This window comes from Eriocheir sinensis, unplaced genomic scaffold, assembly GCF_024679095.1.
Source record: "Eriocheir sinensis breed Jianghai 21 unplaced genomic scaffold, ASM2467909v1 Scaffold12, whole genome shotgun sequence".
Lineage (NCBI taxonomy): Eukaryota > Metazoa > Arthropoda > Malacostraca > Decapoda > Varunidae > Eriocheir > Eriocheir sinensis.
The window spans coordinates 293211-309870 of NW_026110518.1; positions in this window are offsets into that span (position 1 = coordinate 293211).

A 16660-nucleotide genomic window follows, 5' to 3' on the forward strand; every position below is an offset into this window, starting at 1 on the left:
ATTATTCTATTTGTGTTTTGAATATATTTTTTTTATACAAATTTTCGTTATTTTAAGTGTATGTGTTTATGTATTTTCATTCAAATTTACATTATTTTATGTGAATTTTGTATACGTATTTCCATACAAATTTACCTAATTTTATGTGTATTTTTTAATATTTTTTTTCATGAAAATTTAAAATATTTTTGTGTATTTTTGTATATAGTTTGATAAAAATTTAGGTTATTTTATGTGTCTTTTAAATATCTATTAAATATATATATATATATATATATATATATATATATATATATATATATATATATATATATATATATATATATATATATATATATATATATATATATATATATATATAGAAATATATATACAAAATACATATGAAATTATGTAAATACGTATAAAAATATATATACAAAATACATATCAAATAATGTAAATTCGTGTCAAAATAAATAAACAAAATAGATAATAAATTTGTATAAAATATATATGCAAGATATACATTAAATAATGTAAGTATGTATAAAAAAGCATATACAAAAAACAAATAGAATAATGTAAAATCGAATCAAAATAAATAAACCGAATATTAATAAAATAATGTAAATTTGTATGAAAATAAAGATGCAAAATTCCCATAAAATAGCGCATTTCTTATAAAAATATATATACCAAAATACACATAAAATTTTAAATTTGTATTGAAATAAATATACAAAATGCACATACAATAAGGTAAATTTATATTGAAAGAGATATGCAAAAATACATATAAAACAATGTAAATTTGTTTCAAAATATATATACGAATACAAATAAAAAAACGTAGATTTCTATAAAAATATATATACAAAATACACATAAAATTAATTAAATACGTATAAAAAAATGTATACAAAATACACATAAAATAATGTAAATTCGAATTAAAATAAATAAACAAAATACCAATAAAAGAATGTGTATTTGGATAAATATAAATATACAAAATACACATACAAAATAAACATAAAATAAGGTAGATTTGTAATAAAATATATGTACAAAATACACATACAATAATGTAAATTTATATGAAAATATATATACAAATACACATAAAATACCATGAATTTGTATAAAAATATATATTAAAAATAAATATTAAATAATGTAAGTGCGTATAAAAATATATATACAAAGTACATATAAAATAAAAATTAAGATGCAAAATACCTATAAAATAACGCATTTTTTATAAAATTATTGATACCAAAATACACATAAAAATTTGAACTTGTTTTAAAATAAATATAAAAAATGCACATACAATAAGGTAAATTTGTACTGAAATAGATATGCAAAATACATATAAAATAATGTAAATTTGTTTCAAAATATATATACGAATACACATAAAATAACGTAGATTTCTATAAAAATACATATACAAAATACACATAAAATTAAGAAAATACGCATAAAAAAATGTATACAAAATACACATAAAATAATGTAAAGTCGTATAAATGTAAATAAACAATATACCAATAAAACAATGTGAATTTGTATAAATATAAATATACAAAATGCACATAAAATAACGTAAATTTATATAAAACTATATACATAAAATAACGCAAATTTCTATAAAAATCTATGTAAAAAAATGAACATTAGATAAATTTGCATAAAAATATATACAAAACACACATTAGATAATGTAAATGTGTATACAAATATGTATAGAAAATACCTATGAAATAATCTAAATTCGTATCGAATTAAATTAAGAAATACCAATAAAATAATGTAATTTTTGATGAAAATATATATACAAAATACACAGAAAATAACCTAAATACAAATACAAATATACACATAAAATAATTTAAAATTGAATGAAATAAATATACAAAATACACATAAAATTAGGTAAATTTGTATTGAAATACATACACAAAATACACATAAAATAATGTAAATTTGAATGAAAATACATAAACAAATACACTTAAAATAACGTAAGTTTGTATAAAAAAATATGTACAAAACACAAATAGAATAATGTAAAATTATTTTAAATGTACTTTGTATATATATTTTTATACGCTTTTACATTATTTAATATTTATTTTGAAAATATATTTTTATACAAATTCATGGTATTTTATGTGTATTTGTATATATATTTTCATATAAATTTACATTATTTTATGTGTATTTTGTAAATATATTGTTTTACAAATCTACCTTATTTTATGTTTATTTTGTATGTGTATTTTGTATATTTATATTAATCCAAATACACATTCTTTTATTGGTATTTTGTTTATTTATTTTAATTCGAATTTACATTATTTTATGTGTATTTTGTATACATTTTTTTATACGTATTTACTTAATTTTATGTGTATTTTGTATATATATTTTTATAGAAATCTACGTTTTTTTATTTGTATTCGTATATATATTTTTAAACAAATTTACATTGTTTTATATGTATTTTTGCATATCTCTTTCAATACAAATTTACCTTATTGTATGTGCATTTTGTATATTTATTTCAATGCAAATTTAAATATTTTTTGTGTATTTTGGTATATATATTTCTATAAGATTACGAAAATTTGAATAAAAATATATACACAAAAACAAAAAAAATAATTTCAATTTGTATGAAAATAGATATACAAAATACACATGTAATTAGTTAAATTTGTATTTAAATACATGTACAAAATACACATAAAATAGTGTAAATTTGTATAAAATGAAAACAAATTCACATAAAACTCGCGTCAAAATAAATAAACAAAATATCAATAAAAGAAAGTGTATTTGTATGAAAATAGATATACAAAATACACATAAAATAACCAAAATTTGTATCAAACTATATACAAAAATACACAAAAATATTTTAAATTTGTATGAAAATAAATATACAAAATACACATAAAATTAGGTAAATTTGTATTGAAATACATACACAAAATACACATAAAATAATGTAAATTTGAATGAAAATACATAAACAAATACACTTCAAATAACGTAAATTTGTATAAAAAAATATGTACAAAACACAAATAGAATAATGTAAAATCGTATCAAAATAAATACACAGAATATTATTAAAATAATGTAAATTTGTATGAAAATAAAGAAGCAAAATACCCATAAAATAACGCATTTTTTTTATTTATAAAAATATATATACCAAAATACATATCAAAATATTAAATTTGTATTAAAATAAATATACAAAAAACACATACAATAAGGAAATTTTTTATTGAAATAGATATGAAAAATACATATAAAACAATGTAAATTTGTTTCAAAATATATATACGAGTACACATAAAATAACGTAGATTTCTATAAAAAAAAATATATATATATATATATATATATATATATATATATATATATATATATATATATATATATATATATATATATATATATATATATACAAAATACACATAAAATGGAGTATAAAATGTATACAAAATACACATAAAATAATGTAAATTCGTATCAAAATAAATAAACAAAATACCAATAAAAGAATGTGTATTTGTATAAATTTAAATATACAAAATACACATAAAATAACGTAAATTTATATAAAACTATATACAAAAATACACAGAAGTAATTAAATTTGTATGAAAATATATACAAAATACACACAAAATAAGCTAAATTTGAATTGAAATATATATACAACATGCATGAAATAAAGTAAATTTGTATCAAAATATTTATACAAATACACATATAATAACGTAAATTTGTATTAAAATATATAAACAAAATACACATTAAATAATGTAAATACGTATAAAAAATATGTACAAAATACACATATAATCATGTAATTCGTATCAAAATAAATAAACAAAATACCAATAAAATAATATAAATTTGTATGAGTAAACGTTTATTTTTCATATTTTTTCAACAAAAATATAGATTTTTATATATATATATATATATATATATATATATATATATATATATATATATATATATATATATATATATATATATATATATATATACATATATATATACATATATATATATATAATATATATATATATATATATATATATATCTATATATATAATTATATATATATTTATATATTTATATATATATTTATATATATATTTATATATATTATATGTATATATTTTATATATATTTTTATATATTTATGTGTATTTTATATATTTAAATATTTTCATTAAAATTTACATTATTTGATGTGTATTTTGTATATATATTTTTATATAAATTTACGTTATTTTCTTTGTATTTTGTATATTTATATTTATACAAATACACATTCTTTATTTGTATACAATAATATACAATAACATGTATTATTCTATTATCACACAAATTTAATAATTTGTTTGTATGTATTTTATAGTTTTAGTTAATATATATTTATTTTCTTTTCTTTTTGTTTTATATTTATTATTATATACATTCTTTTATTAGTATTTTGTATTTATTTTGATACGAGTTTACATTATTTTATGTATTTTGTATACCTTTTTACGTATTTACTTCATTTTATGTGTATTTTGTATATCTATTTTCATAGAAATCTTCGTTATTTTATGTGTATTTACATGGTTTTATAGGTATTTTGCATATCTATTTCAATACATATTTACCTTATTGTATGTGCATTTTGTATATATATTTTAATACAAATTCAAATATTTTATGTGTGTCTTGGTATATATATTTAAAAAAAAATGCGTTATTTTATGGGTATTTTGCATCTTAATTTTCATACAAATTTACATTATTTTATTAATATTCTCTGTATTTATTTTCATACGATTTTATATTATTCTATTTGTGTTTTGTATATATTTTGTTATACATATTTACATTATTTGATGTGTATTTTGTATATATATTTAATACAAATTTACGTTATTTTAAGTGTATTTTTTATATATTTTCATTCAAATTTACATTATTTTATGTGTATTTTGTAAATGTATTTCAATACAAATTTGCCTAATTTTATATGTATTTTGTCTATTTATTTTTATACAAATTAAAATTATATTTGTATATTTTTGTATATAGTTTTATACAAATTTAGGTGATTTTATGTGTATATTGTATATCTATTTTCATACAAATACACATTCTTTTATTGATATTGTGTTTATTTATTTTAACGCGAATTTACATTATTTAATGTGTATTATATATATATATATATATATATATATATATATATATATATATATATATTTTTTTTTATGTGTATTTTGCATATTTACAATAGAAATTTCCTTATTGTATATGCATTTTGTATATTAATTTTAATACAAATTTAATTATGCTATGTGTATTTTGCATATGTATTTTTATTATAAATTTATTTTTTTTTTGTGTATTTGTTTTTTATTTTCATACAAATTTACATTATTTTATTTATATTGTTTTTTTTTTAAACAATTTCACATTATTCTATGTGTATTTTGTATATCTATTTTTATACGTATTTACTTAATTTTATGTGTATTTTGTATATATATTTTTATAGAAATCTACGTTATTTTATGTGTATTCGTATATATATTTTGAAACAAATTTACATTGTTTTATATGTATTTTTGCATATCTCTTTCAATAGTTTACCTTATTGAATGTGCATTTTGTATATTTATTTTCATACAAATTTAATTTTTTGATGTGTATTTTGGTATATATATTTTTATAAATAAAAAAATGCGTTATTTTATGGGTATTTTTATTTTTATTTTCATACAAATTTATATTATTTTATTAATATTCTGTGTATTTATTTTGATACGATTTTACATTATTCTATTTGTGTTTTGTACATATTTTTTTATACAAACTTACGTTATTTTAAGTGTATTTGTTTATGTATTTTCATTCAAATTTACATTATTTTATGTGTATTTTGTGTATGTATTTCAATACAAATTTACCTAATTTTATGTGTATTTTGTATATTTATTTCATTCAATTTTAAATTATTTTATGTGTATATTTGTATTTGTATTTAGGTTATTTTATGTGTATTTTGTATATATATTTTCATCAAAAATTACATTATTTTATTGGTATTTCTTAATTTAATTCGATACGAATTTAGATTATTTCATAGGTATTTTGTATACATATTTGTATACACATTTACATTATCTAATGTGTGTTTTGTATATATTTTTATGCAAATTTATCTAATGTTCATTTTTTTACATAGATTTTTATAGAAATTTGCGTTATTTTATGTATATAGTTTTATATAAATTTACGTTATTTTATGTGCATTTTGTATATTTATATTTATACAAATTCACATTGTTTTATTGGTATATTGTTTATTTACATTTATACGACTTTACATTATTTTATGTGTATTTTGTATACATTTTTTTATGCGTATTTTCTTAATTTTATGTGTATTTTGTATATGTATTTTTATAGAAATCTACGTTATTTTATGTGTATTCGTATATATATTTTGAAACAAATTTACATTATTTTATATGTATTTTGCATATCTATTTCAGTACAAATTTACCTTATTGTATGTGCATTTTTTTTATTTATTTTAAAACAAGTTCAAATATTTTATGTGTATTTTGGTATCAATAATTTTATAAAAAATGCGTTATTTTATAGGTATTTTGCATCTTAATTTTTATTTTATATGTACTTTGTATATATATTTTTATACGCACTTACATTATTTAATATTTATTTTTAATATATATTTTTATACAAATTCATGGTATTTTATGTGTATTTGTATATATATTTTCATATAAATTTACATTATTGTATGTGTATTTTGTACATATATTTTATTACAAATCTACCTTATTTTATGTTTATTTTGTATGTGTATTTTGTATATTTATATTTATCCAAATACACATTCTTTTATTGGTATTTTGTTTATTTATTTTAATTCGAATTTACATTATTTTATGTGTATTTTGTATACATTTTTTATACGTATTTAATTAATTTTATGTGTATTTTGTATATATATTTTTATAGAAATCTACGTTTTTTTATTTGTATTCGTATATATATTTTGAAACAAATTTACATTGTTTTATATGTATTTTTGCATATCTCTTTCAATATAAATTTACCTTATTGTATGTGCATTTTGTATATTTATTTCAATACAAATTTAAAATTTTATGTGTATTTTGGTATATATATTTTTATAAGAAATGCGCTATTTTATGGGAATTTTGCATCTTTATTTTCATACAAATTTACATTATTTTATTAATATTCGGTTTATTTATTTTGATTCGATTTTACATTATTCTATTTGTTTTTTGTATATACTTTTTTATACATATTTACATTATTTAAGGTGTATCTTGCATATATATTTTATACAAATTTATTATCTATTTTGTTTATTTATTTTGACACGAATTTACATTATTTGATATGTGTTTTGTATATATATTTTTATACGTATTTACATAATTTCATATGTATTTTTGTATATATATATATATATATATATATATATATATATATATATATATATATATATATATATATATATATATATATATATATATATATATATATATATATATATATATATATATATATATATATATATAGATATTTAAAATACACATAAAATAACCTAAATTTTATCAAACTATATACAAAATACACAAAAATATTTTAAATTTTAATGAAAAAATATTAAAAAATACACATAAAATTATGTAAATTTGTATGGAAATACGTATACAAAATTCACATAAAATAATGTAAATTTGAATGAAAATACATAAACACATACACTTAAAATAACGAAAATTTGTATAAAAAAAATATATTCAAAACACAAATAGAATAATGTAAAATCGTATCAAAATAAATACACAGAATATTAATAAAATAATGTAATTTTTTATGAAAATTAAGAGGCAAAATATCCATAAAATAACGCATTTTTATTTATAAAAATATATATACCAAAATACACATGAAAAAATTAGATTTGTATTAAAATAAATATATAAAAAACACATACAATAAGGTAAATTTGTATTGAAATATATATGCAAAATACATATAAAGCAATGTAAATTTGTTTCAAAATATGTATACGAATACACATAAAATAACGTAGATATAAATATATATAAAAAAATACATAAAATGAAGAAAATACGTATAAAAAATGTATACAAAATACACATAAAATAATGTAATTTCGTATCAAAATAAATAAACAAAATACCAATAAAGAATGTGTATAAATATATATATACAAAATACACATAAAATAACGTAAATTTATATAAAACTATATACAAAAATACACAGAAGTAATTAAATTCGTATGAAAATAGATATACAAAATACACACAAAATATGCTAAATTTTAATTGAAATGTATATACAAAATACATAAAATAATGTAAATTTGTATCAAAATATTTATAAAAATACATATAATAACGTAAATTTGTTTAAAAATATATTAACAAAATACACATTAAGTAAAGTAAATACGTATAAAAAATATGTACAAAATACACATATAATCATTTAATTCGTATTAAACTAAATAAACAAAATATCAATAAAATAATGTAAATTTGAATGAGAAAACATATACAAATACATATAAAATAACGCTAATTTCTATTAAAATATATGTCCAAAAATGAACGTAAAATAAAGTAACTATGGATAAAAATATATGTACAAAACACACATTAAATAAAGAAAATGCGTACATAAAATAACCTAAATTTGTATAAAACTATATACAAAAATACACAAAAATAATTTAAATTTGTATGAAAAGAAATATACAAATTATTGAAATACATATACAAAATACACATAAAATAATGTAAATTTGAAAGAAAATATATAAACAAATACACATATAATAACGTAAATTTGTATGAAATATATATACAAAATACACATTAAATAATGTAAATATGTATAAAAAAATATATACAAAACACAAATAGAATAATGTAAAATCGTATCAAAATTTACGTTATTATATGTATTTTTATAAAAATTTACGTTATTATATGTATTTTGATAAAAATTTTGATACAAATCTACATTATTTTATGTATTTTGTATATACATTTCAATTCAAATTTTGCTTATTTTATCTGTATTTTGTATATCTATTTTCATACTAATTTAATTACTTCTGTGTATTTTTGTATATAGTTTTATACAAATTTACTTTATTTTATGTGTATTTTGTATATTTATATTTATACAAATACACATTCTTTTATTGGTATTTTGTTTATTTATTTTGATACGAATTTACATTATTTTATGTGTATTTTGTATACATTTTCTTATACGTATTTACTTCATTTTATGTGTATTTTGGATATATATTTTTATACAAATCTACGTTATTTTATGTGTATTTGTATATATATTTTGAAACAAATTTACATTGTTTTATATGTATTTTGCATATCTATTTCAATACTGATTTACCTTATTGTAAGTGTATTTTGTATATTTATTTTAATACAAATTAATTTTTTCATGTGTATTTTGGTATATATATTTTTATAAAAAAATGCGTTATTTAATGGGTATTTTGCATCTTTATTTTCATACAAATTTACATTGTTTTATTAATATTCTCTGTATTTATTTTGATACGATTTTACATTATTCTATTTGTGTTTTGTATATATTTTTTTATACATATTTACATTATTTAATGTGTATTTTGTATATTTTAAAACAAATTTACCATATTTTATGCGCATCTGTTAAAATATTTTGATACAAATTTATATTATTTTATGTATTTTGTATATATATTTCTATACAAATTTAGTTTATTTTATGTATATTTTGTATATCTATTTTGATTCGTATCGAAATAAATAAACAAAATAGCAATAAAATAATGTAAATTTGTATGAGAAAACATATACAAATTTCACATAAAATAACGCAAATTTCTAAAAAAGTATATGTACAAAAATGCACATAAAATAAAGTAAATTTGCATAAAAATAAATATACAAAACACACATTAAATAATATAAATGCGTACATAAAATAACCTAAATTTGTATAAAACTATATACAAAAATACACAAAAATATATATACAAAAAACAAATAGAATAATGTAAAATGGTATCAAAATAAATACACCGAATATTAATAAAATAATGTAAATTTGTATGAAAATAAAGATGCAAAATTCCCATCAAATAGCGCATTTCTTATAAAAATATATATACCAAAATACACATAAAATATTTAAATTTGTATTGAAATAAATATACAAAATGCACATACAATAAGATAAACTTCTATTGAAAGAGATATGCAAAAATACATATAAATCAATGTAAATTTGTTTCAAAATATATATACGAATACACATAAAATAACGTAGATTTCTATAAAAAATATATATACAAAATACACATAAAATTAAGTAAATACGTATAAAAAAAATATTAAAAAAATACACATAAAATAATGTAAATTGGAAACAAAAAAAAACAATAAAAGAATGTGTATTTGTATAAATATAAATGTACAAAATACACATACAAAATAAACATAAAATAAGGTAAATTTGTAATGAAATATATGTACAAAATACACATAAAATAATGTAAATTTATATGAAAATATATATACAAATACATAAAAACCATGAATTTGTATAAAATTATATATTTAAAATAAATATTAAATAATGTAAATGCGTATAAAAATATATATACAAAGTACATATAAAATAATGTAAATTCGTATCAATATAAATCAACAAAACACCAATAAAATAATATATATTTGAATGAAAATAGATTTAGAAAATACACATAACATAACTAAAATTTGTATTGAAATATATACAAAAATACATAAAAATAATTTGAGTTTGTATGAAAATAGATATTCAAAATACACATAAAACAAGGTAAATTTCTTTTGAAATATATATACAAAATACCCATAAAATATTGTAAATTTGTGTCAAAATATATAAACAAATACACATAAAATAATTTAAAATAACGTAAATATGTATCAAATATATATACAAAAAACACATTAAATAATGTAATTATGTATAAAAAATATATACAAAACACAAATAAAATAATGTAAAATCGTATCAAAATAAATACAGAAAATATTAATAAAATAATGTAGATTTGTATGAAAATTAAGATGCAAAATACTCATAAAATAACGCATTTTTTAAAAAAATATATATACGAAAAAACATAAAATGTTTGATTTTGTATTAAAATAAATAGATATTCAAAATACACATAAAATAGGCTAAATTTGAATTGAAATATATATAAAAAATACATAAAATAATGTAAATTTGTATCAAAATACTTATACACATATAATATAATAACATATAATAACGTTAATTTGTATAAAAATATATAAACAAAATAAACATTAAATAATGTAAATACGTATAAAAAATATGTACAAAATACACAAATAATCATGTAATTCGTATCAAAATAAATAGACAAAATACCAATAAAATAATGTAAATAAACATATACAAAATACACATAAATAACGCAAATATCAATAGAAATATATATAATATAATAAATTTTTATACATATTTAAAATATTTTATGTATATTTTGTATATATATTTTACCCAAATTTACGTTATTTTATATGTATTTGTTTATATATTTTCATACAAATTTACATTATTTTATGTGAGTTTTATATGTATTCAATACAAATTTGCCTAACTTTATGTGTATTTTGCATATCTATTTTCAAACAAATTTAAATTATTTTGTGTATTTTTGTATATATTTTATTCAAATTTTAGTTATTTTATTTGTTTTTTATATATATTTTCTAAATATACATTCTTTTATTGGAATTTTGTGTATTTAATTTTACGAATTTACATTATTTTATGTATTTTTGTATATATTTTTGTACGTATTTAAATTATTTTATGTGTATTTTATATATACATTTTCATAAAAATTGACGTTATTTTATTGTGTGTATTCGTATATATTTTGAAACAAATTTTATACAAATTCATGTTATTTTATGTGTATTTGTATATATATTTTCATACAAATTTATAATATTTTATTACAAATTTACATTATTTTATGTTTATTTTGTATATTCATTTCATTCAATTTTAGATTATTTTATGTGTATATTTGTATTTGTATTTAGGTTATCTTAGGTTATCTTTAGGTTACCTTATTTTATGTTTATTTTGTATATTTATTTCATTCAATTTTAAATTATTTTATGTGTATATTTGTATTTGTATTTAGGTTATTTTATGTGTATTTTGTATATATATTTTCATCCAAAATTACATTATCAAAAAATATATACAAAACACCAATAGAATAATGTAAAATCGTATTAAAATTTACGTTATTATATGTATTTTTATAAATATTTTGATACAAATCTACATTATTTTATGTATTTTGAATATACATTTCAATTCAAATTTAACTTATTTTATCTGTATTTTGTATATCTATTTTCATACGAATTTAATTACTTCAGTGTATTTTTGTATATAGTTTTATACAAATTTACGTTATTTTATGTGTATTTTGTATATTTATATTTATACAAATACACATTCTTTTATTTGTATTTTTTGTATTTTGTATATTTTAAAACAAATTTACTTTATTTTATGTGCATCTATTAAAATATTTTGATACAAATTTACATTATTTTATGTATTTTGTATATATATTTTAATACAAATTTAGTTTATTTTATGTTTATTTTGTATATCTATTTTCATTCGTATCAAAATAAATAAACAAAATAGCAATAAAATAATGTAAATTTGTATGAAAAAACAAATATATAACGCAAATTTCTAAAAAAATATATGTACAAAAATGCACATAAATAAAGTAAATTTGCATAAAAATATATATACAAAACACAAATTAAATAATGTAAATGCGTACATAAAATAACCTAAATTTGTATAAAACTATATACAAAAATACACAAAAATATTTAAAATTTGTATGAAAAATATACAAAATACACATAAAACAAGGTAACTTTGTATTGAAATACATATACAAAATACACATCAAATAATGTAAATTTGAATGAAAATATATAAACAAATGCACTTAAAATAACGTAAATGTGTATAAAATATTTATGCAAGATACACATTAAATAATGAGAATGTGTATAAAAAAATATACAAAAAGAAATAGAATAATGTAAAATCCTATCAATATAAATACACAGAATATCAATAAAATAATGTAAATTTGTATGAAAAGAAAGATGCAAAACTCCCATAAAATAGCGCATTTTTTATAAAAATATATATACCAAAATACACATAAAATATTTAAATTTGTATTGAAATAAATATACAAATGCATATACAGTAAAATATGTATTGAAAGAGATATATATGTATATATAGATATATATATATATATATATATATATATATATATATATATATATATATATATATATATATATATATATATATATATATATATATATATATATATATATATATATATATATATATATATATATATATATATATATATATATATATATATATATATATATATATATATATATATATATATATATATATATATTTTCATCCAAAATTACATTATTTTATTGGTATTTTCTTTATTTAACTCGATACGAATTTAGATTTTTTCAAAGGTATTTTGTATACATATGTTTATACTCATTTACTTTATGTAATGTGTGTTTTGTATATATTTTTCAATGCAAATTTATTTTATGTGCATTTTTGTACATACATTTTTATAGAAATTTATTTATTTTATGTGTATTTTGTATATGTTTTCTCATAAAAATTTACATTATTTTATTGGTATTTTGTTTATTTATTTTGATACGAATTACATGATTATATGTGTATTTTGTATATATTCTTTTATAATTAATTACATTATTTAATGTATATTTTGTTTATATATTTTTATATAAAATTTACGTAATTATATGAGTATTTGTAAAAATATTTTGATACAAATTTACTTTATTTTATGTATTTTTTACATATATTTCAATTCAAATTAAGCTTATTTTGTGTGTATTTTGTATATCTATTTTCATACAAATTTAATTACTTTTGTGTATCTTTGTATATAGTTTTATATAAATTTACCTTATTTTATGTGCATTTTGTATATTTATATTTATACATAAAATAAAGTAAATTTCCATAAAAATAAATATACAAAACACACATTAAATAATGTAAATGCGTATAAAAGTATGTATACAAAATACCTATGAAATAATCTAAATTCGTATCGAATTAAACTAACAAAATACCAATAAAATAATGTAATTTTGCTGAAAATATATATAGAGAAAATACACATAAAATAACCTAAATACAAATACATATATACACATAAAATAATTTAAAATTGAAGGAAATAAATATTCAAAATAAACATAAAATAAGGTAAATTTGTAATGAAATATATGTAAAAATGCACATAAATAATGTAGATTTGTATGAAAATATATATACAAATACACATAAAATAACATGAATTTGTATAAAATTTGTATCAAATTATATACGAATACACACAATAAAATTAAATAAATTTTTATGAAAATATATATACAAAATACACGAAAAATAATGTAAATAAGTAGAAAAATATATATACAAAATACACATAAAATAAAGTAAATTCGTATCAGAATAAATAGATAAAATTCCAATAAAAGAATGTATATATGTAGGAAAATATATATAGAAAATACAAATAAAATAACTAAAATTTGTATAAAAATATATACAAAAACACACAAAAATTATTTAAATTTGTTTGAAAATAGATATGCAAAATACACATAAAATTAGACAAATTTGTATTGAAATACATATACAAAATACACATAAAATAATGTAAGTTTGAATGAAAATAATAATACACTTAAAATAAACGTAAAATAACTTAAATTTGTATGAAATATATATACAAAATAAACATTAAATAATGTAAATATGTATAAAAAAAATATATACAAAACACAAATAGAATAATGTAAAATCGTATCAAAATAAATACACAGAATATTAATAAAATAATATAAATTTGCATGAAAATAAAGATGCAAAATACCCATAAAATAACGCATTTTTTATAAAAATATATAACAAAATACACATAAAGTATTTGAATTTGTATTAAAATAAATATACAAAATGCACACACAATAAGGTAGATTTGTATTGAAATAGATATGCAAAATACATATAAAACAATGTAAATTTGTTTCAAAATATATACGAAAACACATAAAATAACGCAGATTTCTATAAAGATATATATACAAAATACACATAAAATGAAGTAAATACGTATAAAAAATGTGTACAAAATACACATAAAATAATGTAAATTCGTATCGAAATAAATAAAGAAAATACTAATAAAAGAATGTGTATTGTATAAATAGAAATATACAAAATACACATAAAATAACTTATATTGATATAATATTATATACAATAATATAAAGAAGTAATTATATTTGTATGAAAATAGATATACAAAATAAACATAAAATAACTCATATTTAATATATATATATATATATATATATATATATATATATATATATATATATATATATATATATATATATATATATATATATATATATATATATATATATATATATATATATATATATATATATATATATATATATATATATATATATATATATATATATATATATATATATATATATATATATATATATATATATATATATATATATATATATATATTTATATATACAAAATGCACAACGTAAATTTGTATAAAATATATATAAAAATACACATTAAATAATATAAATATGTATAAAAAATATATACAAACACAAATAGAATAATATAAAATCGTATCAAAATAAATACACAGAATATTAATAAAATAATGTAAATTTGTATGAAAATTAAGATACAAAATACACATAAAATTGGGTAAATTTGTATTGAAATACATTTTCAAAATACACATAAAATAATGTAAATTTGAATGAAAATATATAAACAAATACACTTAAAATAACGTAAATTTGTATAAAATATATATACAAAATACACATTAAATAATGTAAATATGTATAAATAAAATATATACAAAACACAAATAGAATAATATAAAATCGTATCAAAATAAATACACAGAATATTAATAAAATAATGTAAATTTGTATGAAAATTAAGATGCAAAATACCAATAAAATAACGCTTTTTTTTTTTTAAATATATATACCAAGACACACAAAATATTTGAATTTGTATTAAAATAAATATACAAAATGCACATACAATAAGGTAATGTAAATACGTATAAAAAATATGTACAAAATACACATATAATCATGTAATTCGTATCAAAATAAATAAACAAAATAGCAATAAAATAATGTAAATTTGTATGAGAAAACATATACAAATAACGCAAATTTCTATAAAAGTATATGTACAAAAATGCACATAAAATAAAGTAAATTTGCAACAAAATATATAT